General features: G+C 39.0%; 1 protein-coding gene and 1 pseudogene across 5 annotated transcripts in view; both read left to right on the plus strand.

The window, feature by feature from the left end:
- Nucleotides 1-12,782, plus strand: part of LOC110345186 (uncharacterized) — an 83,095-nt gene that overhangs the window by 50,372 nt on the left and 19,941 nt on the right. The gene's annotated exons all lie outside the window — the stretch shown is intronic.
- LOC106010795 (mixed lineage kinase domain-like protein) lies at nt 971-12,594 on the plus strand (annotated as a pseudogene).

Genomic DNA, 12,782 nt, shown 5'->3' on the forward strand with positions numbered 1-12,782 from the left:
AAAAAATCCTCCCCAAATTAAAAATAAATTAAGATATAAGAAAAACAATGTAAGTTGGAAGAGAAAGTTGAGGATACCGCTCAGAATATAAGGCAAAAAAGTAAAGGAAAAAAAATCAGAAGACGGGCGGCTTAGGGGAACCAACACTCAAATACAAGTAATTTAAGAAAGAATACATAGAGGGATGGGGATGTAGCTCAGTGGTGCCGTACCTGCCTGGCAAGTACAAGGTCCTGAGTTGGATTCCTGGTGCCACAAAAAAAAAAAAAAAGAAAAGAAAAAGTAGAAAATAGAGAAATTGAAGACAAAAATTTAAGAAAACTATACAAGGTTGAAGGACATGAATTTCCAGATGGAAAGGATACACTTTGGGCTACAATAATGGATAAAAATAGACCTACAAGGCACATTATTGTCAAATTTCAGAGTACTAGAAAGAGCTAAAGAAGAAAATACACAAAACAGACAATAAACCCTAAGATCCAAATCTGGCCACATACAAATGATAATGATATAGAGCAATCCCTTCAAATTCTCAGTCAACTCGCTGGGCATGGTGGTCATGCCTGTAATCCCAGTACTCAGGAGGCTGTGGCAGAAAGATTCCTGTGAGTTCAAGTCCAGCCTGGCTATAAATTGAGTTCAAAGCCAACTTGAACTACAAGGCAAGACCCTGTCTCAAACAAAACAAAACAAAAAAACTCAATTTAAAAGTTTTATCTAGCCAAATTATCGATCATTTATGTGAGTGTAGGAGCATTTAAGCAGAAATTTGAAGTTCAAAAAATTTTCTTCCCAGCATGCTAATAAAACCAGGGAAAAAAACAGTTAAGAAATGGAGATCCCATTGGGCTGGGGATTTAGCTCAGTGGTTTAGCTGCCTGCTGCGCAAACGCAAAGACCCGAGTTCTATCCCTGGTACTAAAAAAAAAAAAAAAAAAAAGAAAGAAATGGAGATCCAACAGAAGAAATGGAAGGGGCTTCTAAGGATGGCTATGAAGAAAGATCTCAAGATCGAGGCTGTGCACCAGGAGAGGACAACCATTCTATACTGGAGCAGTTAGCAGGCTTAGGCAAGAAGTTGCCACAAAAATGAAACTGATTTATAATAAACATCTGGTGTTCATTAGAGAGGAGACAGAGACAACTGGGAGGCAGAAGAATGTGGGACATTTTTCAAGTGCTAAAATTAAAAAAAAATTCCAACCCATAATCCTACGTGCAGAGAAAATAGCCTTCAGGAATGAAGGGGAAACTAAAACATTTTCAAATAAAAGAAAATTAATACTCCTTGTCACCAGCAGACCTACTGTAAAACAATGGCAAAAGGAAGCTCCCTTTTGCCAAATAAAACAAAACAATAAAGTCTTTTTCTTTTTTTGGTACCGGGGATCGAACTTGGGTCCTTGTGCTTGCGCAGCAGGTGGAGAAACCTCTGAGCTAAATCCCCAGCAAAACAAAACAATAAAGTAAAGAATCTTAGAGCATCAGAGAGACAGAAAATGGTTAAGTGAAAATGCACATAAATGCAATGGACTTTCATTCTCAAGTTTTCTAAATTATTTCTGATGGCTGAAGCAGTTTATGACACAGTTTATGACATAGTTCAAAAATACATGTAGCACTGGGTGTGGTGGCACATGCCTGTAATTCCAGCACTCTGAGAAGGAGGATCGCTGTGAGTTCGAGGCCAGCCTGGGCTACATAGTGAGTTCAAGGCCAAGCTGAATTTATAGACTGAGACCCTGTCTTAAAAAAAACAAAAACAAAAAACCGGGAAAAACCAAAAATACATGTAGAGAAAGTATTTGCACCAAATAACACAGGTAAGAAATACACAAAACAAAACTATGTAAGACTAAAAGGACAAATAGAGCTGGGTGTGGTGGTGCACACCTGTCCAGGCCTGTATTTTGAGCAGTAGGAAGGCTGAGGCAAGATTGCCAATGAGTTTGGGGCCAGCCTGGGCTACATGGCGAGTTCAAGGCCAGCTTGAATTACAGAGTGAGACCCTGTCTCAAAAAAAAAAAAAAAATTAATGGAGAAACAGAAAAATTCACAATACACAGAGACTTCAATATCCCTTTCTCAACAACAGAAGTTCAGCAAAATTACAGAACATCATCATATCTACCAATAAGATCAAGTCAGTGTTTGTAGAAAGAACACTCCCCTCAACAACAAAATACATATTATTTTCAGATATCACAGAACATATATCAAGATAGGGTATATTCTGGGCTGTAAAAAAAATCAAACAAATAAATTTCTTTCTGTGGAAAACAGATACAACACTGAGGGAAATTACAACACTAAAATGCATGTATTACAAAAGAGGATAATTCTTAACAGGCCAGCCTTTCATCTAAAGAATCCAGAAAAAAATGTTATGGCTTACATTCAAAAGGTCCCCCAAAAGTCTCATATATTCAGAGATAGGGCTTTCAAAAGGTGATCGGATCATAGGAGTGCTATACTCATCAGCTGATTAATCCACTGATAAGTTCATAGCTAAATGGGTTTCAGACAGTGGGGCCTAGCTGGAGGTGGTCGGTCACTGGGGGCATGTTTTGGAGGGTGTATCTCTTGCTCTGCGCTTTTCCTCTCTCTCCTTCCAGTTGCTATGAGGTGAATGTCTTTCTCTGCTAGGCCCTTCCACTATGCTGCTTCTGCACTGCAACCAGCATACGATGAACTGAACCCTCTTAAGCCCTAAGTCAAAGTACACCTCTCCTCCTTTAAGTTGAAGATGTCGACTATTTTGTTCCAGTGACAAGAAAGTGACTAATATAGAACTTTTTTTTCCCCACTACCAGAGATTGAACTCAGGACTTTGCCCTTGTGAGGCAGGGATGGTGCCACAGAGCTAAATCTCCGGCCCACAGAAAGTGACTAATATAAAAAAGAGCAAAATAAACCAAAGCAGAAGGAAGGAAATGAGAACAGAAATCAAGGAAACTGAAGAATAGGAGGAAAATATCAACAAAACAAAGAGCCAGTTCAGAGAAAGTTAAAAAATTGACAAAGAAAAATGAGAAGACACAAATTTCTATTATCAAGAATCCACTGGAGATATCACTGTAGATACTGCAGGCAGAGCAATACAGCTCCTCTACGAACCTTAAGTTTAACAAGTTAAAGGAAGTAGGCTAATTTCTCTAAAACCTACCACAAACTACTAAATCTAGATTATTTAAATAGCCCTATAACTATTAAGGAAATGGATTTTGTTTATTTTTAAATTTTCAGTGCTAGGGAATGAACCAAAGGGGACAGGCATTGCTGTTCCACTCATTGAGCTACATCCCAGCCCCTGAATTTATAATTTTAAAACTACCTGTCTTAGTTACTTTTCTCTCATTGCTGAGACAAAGTATCTGACACTCAAAGTTAAAGGGGGAAAGGTTTATTTAGCTCACAGTTTGTAGAGGTTTCAGTCCATAATTGGCTGGCTCCAAGGCAGGGTGGCTTGGGAGAAGGGCATCACAGGAGAACGAGCTCATGGCAGGCAGAAGAGAGCAAAAGCAACAAGGGACCTTAATAGCATCTTTCTGCCCCCTTTATTTTATCCAGAATATTTAGGGCAGGTGGCACTCACACCCTTAATCCTAGTGCCCTTGAGCCTAGCACTGCACCACGAATCAATTCCAGCATCACATACTCAGGATCCAGCCACCTCAGAAAAAGCTCTACCCTATGACCACATGAGGCTTTGGGGGGACATCTAAACACAAGCCATAACACTACCTAAATAGAAATGTCCAGGCTGACATGATTTCCCTGGAGAATTAAATCAAACATTTAAATGGACAACTACTTTATCTGTTCAAGAAAACAGAACAGCAAGAAAGATTTCCCAGGTCATTTTGTGTAGTATTATCCTGATAAAAAACACAAGAAAGAGATAAAACTATAGACTATTCTCTGTCAAAGATATAAATCAGCTGGGCATAATGGTACATGCCTGCAATCCCAGAATTCCAGAGGCTGAGGCAGGAGGATTGCCACAAGTCTGAGGCCAGCCTGGGCTACAGAGTGAGGCTTTGTCTCAAAAGAAGAAAAAAAAAAATCAATAAACTCTTAAAATACTAGCAAGTGAAAGTCAAAATTCAAAAAAGGAATTATATACCATGACCAAATAGGAATTATTCCAAGCATATACAACACTGGTTCTATACATTTGAAAGTCTGTTATCAATAGACTAAAGAAGAAAAATTACATGATTGTATCAATTGATGCAGGAAAAGGCATTTGCATTTGACAAAATTCAACACCCATTCATGCTAAATACTTTCAGGAAAATATAAATAGAGAACTTCCTAAACTCAATTTAAAAAACTAAATAGGTGTTGGTGTAGAGTTCAGCAGAGGTAATGGTACAAATGCCTGGTACAAATGCAGTGGGCTAAGTCCTGACACAAGCACATGCCTTCAGGGTCTTGCTAAATCACCAAGTTGCCCAGCCTGGACTCACACTTGTGATCCTCCTGCCTCAATCTGCTAGAGTGCTGGGATTGCAGGTGTGTAACACCATGCCGAGCACTCAATTCTTTCTTTGATATGCTACTTGGAATTCTAGAAGTTAAGTCCTCCCAGGTTGTGATAGTTAAATGATTGTGTAAGACTGGGTAAGAAACACCCAACTAAATTGGATCAGCACAGTTCTGGGTATCGCTGAAGGGACTTACTGAAGACAGAAGACCCACCTTGGGTGTGAGTGACAGCAACGAATAGGCTTGCCACCTGAATGGAATAAAAGGTTAATGAAGAAGGAAGGCTAGCTTCTTTTTCTTCAGAGGAGCTTCGGTCTTCTCCTTCAGTTCAGACGTCTTCTTCTGGCTTCCAGGTCTGATTATTCAGCCTCCAGCATTAGACCCTTCAGCCTTCCAGGGAAGATACTTCTGCCTCCTCATACAAGGGACACCACAAAGAGTTCTAGGCCTTCAACTGGATCCTTTGGATCTTTAGCACATAGACACAGACCTTTTGCATTTTTTTTTTTTTTGGTACCGGGGATCGAACTTGGGTCCTTGCACTTGCGCAGCAGGCGGCAAAACCACTGAGCTAAATGCCGGGCCCCTTTTGCACTTTTCTATATCTGATTCTTCGGGAAACTACTATAATAAAATCATGGAAGCTACACTAAGGCGGTTAGAAGTGAACTTGAAAGAAATCAAAGAAACCTTAAGCAGTACCCACCAAGGCCCACTTGGGAGATGACCCAGGCACAAATAAGAAGATTAAGGAGGAAGAGCTTTTAGGATTCCCATGGACCCTGCTGGGGCAGACTGAATTCAGCAAACTTTATAAAGGAGTGTATCTTAGTGGCCATAAAAGTATTCAACAAGCTCCAGGCTAAAAGCATTGGAACAGTGACAGAGCATTTCCACAAGGAGATCAGTGTTATGAAGAAATCTCATTCCCCGAACAACCTACGTTATGTGGGGTCTGCACTGTTGAAACGGAGTTCATCTCAATTTTCCATGGTCACAAAGTACTGTGAGCATAGTACCCTGAAGGAAGTGTTGAATAAGAAAAAGGACCTCAGCCTGGGTTTGTGCATCCTCCTGGTCCTGGGAGCAGCCAAAGGCTTGTACAGGTTACACCACGGCAGAGCCCTACACCTCCACAGAAACAGAAGCAGCTCCAACTTCCTGGTCGCTGGAGGCTACGAAGTGAAGCTTACAGGATTTGAGTTGAGAGAAACACAGAGTTCCATCAGTCAGAAAACTAAGGGAATAGAACAGACAGAGTCAAACCTACAGCGTATTTCTCACCCCAGAAACTGGAAAATGTGCTTTGTGAATAGGACATTATAGCTGAAATACACAGCTTTGGAATTGTCCTCTGGGAAATTGTCACTGGGAAAATCCCACTTGAAGGCTGTATTTCTAAGGAGATCTGCCAGCTGGTGTTCAAGAACCCACAGCAGGAGTTGCTTGGTGAAGACTGCCCTCCCCAGCTGCTCCCAGGAGGCCACAGATGAGTACCAGGCCTTCAAGCCCTTTGGGCAGCCTTTCATGGACGAAATTCTAGAGAAACTGTCTACCTTTACTGAGTAGCATGTGAAAAGCTGAAGCAAGGAGTCCTGGACAAGAGGCTGAGAGAAACACAAACTGGACATCTCTGACTTGGAATTTTTGATAAATGATCTCCTGTGACCACACCTCTTGGCAATGCAACTTTGCAGCTCCTCCCATCAAGCAGTGGAGTCTCAACCAGGCCTGGTGGTGCCTGCTTGTGGTCCCAGCACTCGGGAGCCTGAGATAGGAGAATCACTGGGAGTCTGGAGACAACCTAGGCTACACAGTGACTTCAACAGATAAAATGTGATATATTTGTATGGAACACTATTCAGCAATAGAAATAAGTACTGATAAATCTACAAGATGTGTGAAAATCAGGGTAAGTCCAAAGGTCCCAGACACAAAAGACTACATCTTATCACACGAATTCCATTAATATGAAATGTCTATAGAAGTGAAGTTTATAGACAGAAAGTAGATTCGTGTTTGCCACAGGCTGAGGTGAGAATAACTGCCTGTTTGCACATGTTTTCTTTTGGGGTGGTGGAAATGTTCTAAAATTACACTGAAGTTGATTGTACAAGTTTGTACATTCACATACTCAGTAAATAAAAACAGGTGAATTTTACAGCATGTACACTGTGCTTCAATAAAGCTTTAAAAAAGGAAACTATTAAAATTGTAATGACAAAACCCTGCTGCAAAGGATTTAAACACTACAAGTTCTATTTTATTCTTTTTTTTTTTTTTGGTACTGGGGATCAAACTCGGGTCCTTGCGCTTGTGCAGCAGGCGGTGAAACCACTGAGCTAAATCCCCGGCCCTGTTTTATTCTTATATCATGCATTTGGTAGCATCTTTCTTGGGCAATAATAAAGAATTATTCTTTTCCCCCAAAAGCACTTAACAGTGTTACTGAAACTAATTTAAAGCTCTTTATGTGCCGTGAAGTTCTATCTGATAATGTACAAAAACAGAAGAATCTGAAATGTTAGTAAGAAGGAGCTGAAGACAGTGATTATAGACACTGGAAAGGATAATCTTTTAATGAAAAAAGAACGTAAGAAATAATATCCTAAGAGAATAAAACAAGGACTAGGAAATTGAAAAGGGAATTGATATAAATATTCTGAACATTAGATATTGTGCACATTTTCTTGAAGATAACAGACTTTATGGGTATTTTTCTTGAGAAAAATAGTAGCATATTGAAGGAACTAGAGGGAGACATTTTCTTCTTACATAGCAGCTATCTCCTATTATGGGAATGATAAGGCTCTATTCATACAATTTATTCCAGTAGTTGCCAACTCATGAATTTAAAGAGCTATTAAGTGTTTAGATACTCCCTACCTACTTATAATAGCATGAAAAACTCATCATACAGGAATGAAACATGTCTAGACTTTTGTCTTCAGTTATAGCTCAAGATCAGGTTAACTAAAAAAAAAAAAGATCAGGTTAACTTAAGTTTCCTTTTTACATTAACATACTACAGTAAATGGGGGCTATTTACATTGTATTTAATTTTGCAATCTCATCAGGCAATTTCTTCTTGAAAACCAACACGGTGGTCTATAAAGATTCATTCTCAAGTCACCACCAGAGTCACTCCCATTATTACAGAGGGTGTGTATGATTATATCCTAAGAGCCTTGAAGATGAAAATAATAAATAACTACTATTATAATAATAAAACACACAAGTAAGAAATAAAAAGGTTTTCAAATTTAAAGCTTCAGCTAATTTTAAATTTAACCTGGGGAAATCAGGTAAACTCATCCATAGACACTTAGCTAGTTAGTGGCACAGCCTAAGGCATTGAATCTGTGCCATTCTGCCAAGTCTCTGTTTTCATTAACTAAATCAATTCATTATTTTCAATCCTAAATAACCAAACTTTAAAAAGGGTATTCAAGCCAAATAAGATGACAGTACTGGGGGCTGGGGATTTAGCTCAGTGGTGCCACTGCCTGCCTCGCAAATGGAAGGTCCCAAGTTCGATCCCCAGTACCAAAAAAAAAAAAAAAGATGAGAGTACTAAATTTTCTCAGAAAATGACAAGAGAGACCATAAGCTACATGTTATCTCCCATCCTTCACTGACTTTGAGTAGTTTTTCTTCTCTTTTGAGGTCTTTCAGGAGAGTTACACGGCTTAAAGACAAATCACACGAGGCAGCTAACATCCAAAAAGAAAGGAAAGGAAAAACATGGACTTTTTTCCTTCAAGATTTTTAGTGAAGGGGAGAGGAAAGAAAAATCATTAGGGCTCAGTAATACTGACTTCCTCCTAAATTTACCTTCCTGGTTCTCACTAGCTGCAATACTAGTATCTGTGGTACTAACATTTAATAATAAAATCTGGATCAGGTCTAAAAACAAGGCGATAAAAGAACTGAGAAGGTGAAGACTGATCTACATAGTATCAGTGCTTACAATGGATTACTAAAAACACTATTTTCATAGCCAGGCATAGAAGCAAAAGCCTGTAATCTCTATATTCAGGTGGCCAAGGCAGGAGAGCTCCATGATTTCAAGGCCAGTCTGGGCTACCTAGTGAGTTCAAGGCCAGCCTGAACTATACAGTGCGACCTTGTCTCAAGAAAAACCCAAAAAACAGGACAAAATCAGGACACTATTTTTAAAGAATGTTTTTGAAAAATGAAAGAAGGTTTAAAAAAATTCTTTTGGTTTTTTTGGAAGGAACTGGGAACTAAATCCCAGGCTTCACATGCTAGGCAAGCACTATACAACTGAGCTACAACGCCAGCCCTTTTTATTTTTTATTTTATTTTGAGGCAGAGTCTTCCTAAGTTGCCCAGGATGACCACAAACTTGTGATCCTCCTGCCTCCACCTCCCCCTGCACTCATGAGGCCATGAGTTCCATCTCTCGCACTGCAAATAAGAACAAAAATTTAATAGCCAGGTGTGATGTATGCCTGCAGTCCCAGCACACAGGAGGCTGAGGCCAGTGGATTGCCAGAGTCCACACAAGTTCAAGATTAGCCAGGGAAACATAGGAAAACCCTGCCTCACCCACCCCTCAGAACCTCTATCAATTCTAAAAGCAAAAGCAAAAATAGACAAATGGAATTGCATCAAATTGAAAAACTTCTGCACAACAAAGGAAAAAAATCATCAGTGTGAAGAAGCAACCTACAAAATGAAGGAAAATATCTGCAAACTATTCATTTGACAAGAATTAATAATTAGATGTGCATGCCTGTAATCCCAGCACTGGGGAGGCAGAGGTAGGAGAACTGCCATGCCTCAGGTTTGAGGCCAGCCTGGGCTACGGAGTGAGTTCCAGGCCAGCCTGAACTACATCATGAGACCCTGTGTCAAACTCATACTCTCACTTGATTTCTCTCTCTCACACACATTAGAATATAAAAGGAACTCAAAATCTCAAAAACAAAAGCCTGATTAAACAGACATTTCTCAAAAGGCAAATATTCAATAAGTATATGAAAAATGCTCAACATCACTAAGAATCAGAGAAATGCAAATTAAAACCACAATGAGATTATCACTGCACTCCAATAAGAATGGCTATTGTTGCCGGGGATTTAGCTCAGTGGTTTTGCGGCCTGCTGCACAAGTGCAAGGACCCGAGTTCAATCCCTGGTACCAAAAAAAAAAAAAGAATGGCTACTGTCAAAAAGACTAAAGGCTGAAAAGAATTCTGAGAGGAGAAGGGAAGAAACCCTTGCGTAAAGCTGATGGGAAAGTAAATTACTATAGCTGTTATAGAAAACAATATACAGGTTCTTCAAAAAATTAAAAATAGAACTACCATATGATTCAGTTATCCACTACTGGGTATATAAAGAATATCAACTCAATATGTCAGAGAGATCTGCACTCTTGAATTTATTACAGTACTACTCCACAATATCTAAGAAACAGAAATACCATGGATATATTTTATAAATAAATAAACTTCATCGATCCCTGGTACCTAAATAAATAAATAAACTTCAGGTAAAAAAAAAAAGAAATAGGGCCGGGGATTTAGCTCAGTGGTTCTGCTGCCTGCCTCGCAAGCGCAAGGTCCCAAGTTCGATCCCCGGTACCAAAAAAAAAAAAGCAAACAACAACAAAAAATGAAATAGAAATAACCTGTGTCTATTAGCTGATGAAAAGATAAGTGGTACATATACACAACGGAATACTATACACTCATAAAAATGAAATCTTGTCATTTGTGATAACATAGATGGAACTGGAAATCAGTAGGTGAAATAAGCCAGGCACAGAAAGAAAAGTACTGCACAATCTCCTTCATACACAGAACCTAAAAAAACTGATGTCATGAAAATTGAAAGTAGAGGGCTGGAGATTTAGCCAGTCCTGCCTGGCAAGTACATGGTCCCAAGTTCAATCCCCGGTACCAACAAAACAAAACAAAACAAAAAAAACGACAGAGTAGAATAGTGGCTCATAGAAGCTGGGCAGGGAGGAGTGGGGAAAGGTTGATCGATGGGTACTAAGTTAAGCGATAAGTAAGAAATTCTGATGTATTACTGCACAGCGGGATGACTCTGGATAACAACTGTATACTATATATTTCAAAAGGCTAGAAGAAAGAATTTTGAAACTTTCCCCCAAAAGGAAAAATAAATGCCTGAGGAGACACCTACGTTTAACTCAACTTCAACACAACACAATGTTTATATGAATCAAAATGTCAACATTGTTATGTATATTTTCATGCTTTTATGTATCAATTAAAATAAATATAAAAATTAAACAGCTCTACAAAACATTTACTGTAGTTATTTATTGCTGGCGGAATTATGGCTGATTTTTTCACTCATTTACAGGTTCATCTATTTTCTACAATGAACATGAATTGTTTCTATAAACTGAAGATATAAATATTTTAACTTAACAAGATTACCATCTTATAAAGTGGCTTATGTAACTCTCTTATAGAAAAAAGTAAAAAAAGATGGAAATGGTGACATAAAATCTATTTCAACTTTCCCAAAATTAGGACAACTTCAATTCTTGCCTTCTCACCTCAATTTAGACTTTGCTCCCAAGCACTGTGTTTTATCTTGGATTTCTTCCTTTGAACTGATTCTTTCCCATCTGCTTTCAAACACACTCAGGTTTCCTTTATCAAGTCCTATACTCTTTCTGTTTTCCTTCCCTGCCAAATTTCTACAATAAGTGCTTTTTAGCTTTCAATTTGCCTTTAACCCTTGACAATCTCACTTTTACTTTGTCTTCGAATATGGAAAGGTTGTATATGTAACTTACTACACAGGGACTTTATTGCACTGTTGATGATACTGAAGGTCAGCCAGGCCAACTCTAAAGACTGCTCATGCCTCCATGACCAGTTAGCTCCCTCATGACCTAATGGCCCTTCCTTGACTATTCACAGACACAGCTTTGCTGACTCTCCTTGTTACCACTCCTGGTTCCTTTTTCTTTAGGAACTCTTCACTCTGTACACTAAAATTGAAGTAGTATGCTTTCACAGCTTCAGCTATTTCTCTAGACCCAGTCTCTTCCCTAACTTTGTTGTATTTGGCTTTCTGGTCTGCACCGTGAGGTCCCTGTCACCACATCTAAAACCTCTCAATTTTCTTCAACATCAATCCAAATAGTCCCCCTTCCTAACTACCCCATTTGAGATTACTAACATCAAAATTCTCTCGGATTAGAAACTTGGGAGTTATTTTATTCCTCCCTCTTTCCTCTCAGCAAATCACAAAGTCTTCTCAAATCTTCCTTCAGAGTATTTCATGGACCCATTCTGATTTTCCTTTTTCCACTATTAGAACTACCTCACTACCTCAAGCCTAAATTACTATAAGAATTATTTGATTTTCCTGCCAACAATATTCTCCTGGTCCCTACAAACCATCCTATACCCCTGCTTGTAGTGTTTATGGAACACTGCAGAATTTCCCAATTGTTTACAGAATCTATATACATTTTAATGGATACTTTACTCAAATAATTCTGAGTATGCTGCATGCTAAACTATTTCTCGGAAATTAAATACATTAAAAAGGCTCTAAGAAGTGTGCATAATTTTATTTAGCTCTGTGACTCCCAAACTTGCCCACCACAGTTTTTGGAATTGATTTACTACAGCAAAGCTAAACAAAACACAGTGAACCCTTGACTTACAAACTTGATCGGTTCCCAAGGGCTGGTTGTAACTCAAGTTGGTTTTAAGTCAATATGGCTGAGATCTGGATGTTTACCTGGGTATATGCTATAGATAACAAGAGGCAGATGAATCTTCCATTAACCTAAGTAACCCAAGTTGTTCATATGTCAAGCCAGTCATAACTTGAGGGTCCACTGTACTGAAGAACTTCATAATTGGGTATCACAGTATCAGAAGTTAAAATTATTATTATTTTGGCAATACTAAGGATCAAACCCAAGACCTTGTACAGGCTAGGCAAAGAGCTCTATTACTGACCTACCTCTTAAGCTCTAAAAGTAATTTAAAAAAAAATTAAAATGGGGCTGGGGATGTAGCTCAGTGGTATCACACCTGCCTGGCAAGACCAAGGTCCTCAGTTCAATTCTGGAGTGGGGGGGGGGGGATTAGAATGGAGAGCATACAAAATAATCCTAGCTATTTTTTTGGTACCAGGGATTGAACTTGGGTCCTTGCACCTGCAAGGCAGGTGGCACCACTGAGCTAAATCCCTGGCCCAGTCCTAGCTATTTGTTTTTTTAATGGGGTGAGAAGCTTTACTGGGGGAGGGGTTCCATAG

This window comes from Heterocephalus glaber, unplaced genomic scaffold (genome assembly GCF_053883595.1).
Source record: "Heterocephalus glaber isolate CG9 unplaced genomic scaffold, H.glaber_assembly_v1.0 deba00000809, whole genome shotgun sequence".
Lineage (NCBI taxonomy): Eukaryota > Metazoa > Chordata > Mammalia > Rodentia > Bathyergidae > Heterocephalus > Heterocephalus glaber.